Below are 2957 nucleotides of genomic sequence, written 5' to 3' on the forward strand. Positions count from 1 at the left end.
AAAATCTCATCACTTTCTCTCCTACCACCTGGAGAAACCCACTACCACTCCAATCTGCTATCCTAGCATCAAATCAAGGACGAGAAGAACCTAGATTCATTGACAGAAGATCAACAACCTCAAACTAAGAAGATTTGAGTTCTGACATAAACCTAGACATAGTCTTTACATAGTGTGTTTTCACTTGTCATTACTTGTGTCTCTTGACACACTATAATCTACTCTTCCACTGATAAAATCCGAGAATTCTAGAGTTATTTGCTACTGCTCCATTCATCTAACATGGGCAAAGACTCTCCAACTGCTCACTTCAAAGGAGTCGGGTTTCATACCTGGTGGACCCGCATCAAACTCATCCTGGTGAAGAAAGGCCTCTAGGCCATTACTACTGGAAAAGAAAAGAAGCCTCATGATGCACACATTGCAGTCACTTGGCAAAAGAATGATGATAAGGTTCAAGCTATTATCAAATTGGATCTAGACGACAGCTATATCTACCATGTGTATTACACAAGATACATGGAAGAGACCACACTTTGTTTGGTGCACAGTCTAAATCATTAAAGTATGGTCTCGTGATTGAGTTTTTCAGGCTTGAAATGAAGTCCAATACATCACTTGCCACACATCTAAATTGCATGGAAGGACTTCTAACCCAACTTGCAAGAATCAACATTAAAATGGAATAATATGTTTGCATCGGTGTTCTACTTAAAAGTTTGCCTCGTGAATATAATAATGTATCAACAACTCTAATCAACATGCCAAACCTTGAACTTTTTGATATCCAAGAATCACTATTAGAGGAGGAAAAGAAGCTAAAAACTAAGGAAGAACCAAGCACCTCTAGAGATGAACAAGCATTACATGTTGACAACATGTAAAAAGGCAAGAGGAATCAGCTCTTCTATGACTTCTACAAAAGGACCAGACACACCGAGAAGTTCTGCCAGAAAGAGGTCCCAAAAGGCCTAGCTAGTTGCAACCAAAGAAGAAGAAGAAAATAGTGCAAAGGAAGAAGAAGAAGAAGAAGAAGAAGAAGAAGAAGAAGAAGACCACTAGGAGAAGGACAAACCTCATCAATCCTTCTATTCAGATATACTTTTTTAGCTTTGTATTTCTTAGCCCTGATGCTTCAGACATAAACTTAAAAAATCCTCAAGTAGTCTTGTACTACAGCCTATGTACACTTTGTGAGGCCCCTGCTATAGCCTCTGGATGACCATCATGTTTGTGGTACCCACATTTAGCCTTTTCTGTGATAGCCTCTGGTGTTTTGCCATGTTTATGGTGTGTCCACACTTTGCAGGTGTTGCTCTCACTATAGCCTCTACACACTTTGTACTTCTGGTTGTGATTGAGGGAGGTTATTGAGATATTTGCAATCACACCTACTTTAGTCCCTTTGTATGGAGCAGTGATGGCTCAGGACTAGAATCCCATATGCACAATAGGAGAAAGTGCCACCACTCAATTCCTATAAAGCATTGTACTTGCACTCTTTTTTCTAATGAAATGATAGTACCATTTTCTTTCCAGTAAAGTGTCTATGTCACTATCCACACACAAGATTGTGTTTATGAGTGCAAGTCTCAATCTTGGAACCTAATTCACTTGTGTGACAATTTGTTTTTGTCAAGGTCAATTTCTTCATGAGTTTCTTATTCCTCTTTCAACCTCCATAGCTTCCACATCTACTCTAGATCCCGCATATTTTAACAAATTTCCAATGAGTATTACTTGTGTTCACATATGTGTTAGATCAAACATCAAAAAAAGTTGCCATATTGGAATCACCTACAAATATGACTTCCATATTAGGTTCAAGCTAAACCATCTTAAGCCAATACCATGAAATGGGGCATTCAAAAGAACCCACAAATGTAAGAGGAAATTAAGGAAATGGGGCATTCAAAGAACAACCCACTCATGTAAAAGAATGGGGAACACTCACCCTAGGGCATTATAAATAGAGCCCTCATGAGAAAAAGTAGTTGCCTCTCTAGAGAAATCCTAAAATGACTCGTCTTTAAGTGAGCACAAGGCCAATTCCTAATATGAGTTGTCTAAAAGTAGAAAAATCCCAATATGATCTAATATGGCCAAATGAGAGTGTCTAGAGAGGAAACATTCTTTCTTGGAAAATTTTGAGCCAAAACACAAAGACCATGAACAAGAGTGGATCATAATGAGCTACATAATGCTAACACCCTCCCTCAGATCATGGGTGGAAAGTACATGAATGTATGAAATGAAATGGGAAACATCCTTAGAGGTCCACCAACACCCCTAGAAGAACCTCAAGATGATCACAATGTGCCATAGCCACCATAGCCACCAAAGAAGCTTCATCATCACCATATGCTTAACACCTCAAAAGAGCCTTTACAAAGCTAGTTGGGATAGCGACTTCCATGTTAGACACCATCTCCAGAGAAGCACCAATGTCAATGTAGCTCATACGCATACCTTGATCACAAAAAATGAACATAGCACCTTCTCTATCACACATGCAACCTTCTCCAACTAAAGCATACCATGTTATTGACTCCTTGCCTTCAGCCACCTACCAAGGTGTGCAACCATGTCAGATCAATTAGAAGAAAAATCACTTGTTATTAAAAAAATCCCTTCATGGACCTAGAGACAACTAGCTCCAATGTTTCTTTTCACACTAGAGTATCTTTGTGCCAATGAGATATTTTTTCTCCATTTCACTCACTCACTATCTCTCTCTAGCCTAGAACATGTGAGGACTGCATGCAACCATGGCTTTGGAATCTCCTCAATTAGAGGTTCCCAAAAAGTTCTATAGGTAGCTCCTCTACTACTGTAGCCATTCATAGGGCATCAAAGGCCATACCCTTATGTGTTGATTGCTTGACCCCTCTTACACACACACACACACACACACACACACACACAATCTTGGTAGATTTCCTTCATTAACATTGAAA

Source organism: Lygodium microphyllum, chromosome 7 (genome assembly GCF_053477565.2).
Source record: "Lygodium microphyllum isolate KBCC chromosome 7, Lygodium_microphyllum_v1.1.10, whole genome shotgun sequence".
NCBI lineage: Eukaryota > Viridiplantae > Streptophyta > Polypodiopsida > Schizaeales > Lygodiaceae > Lygodium > Lygodium microphyllum.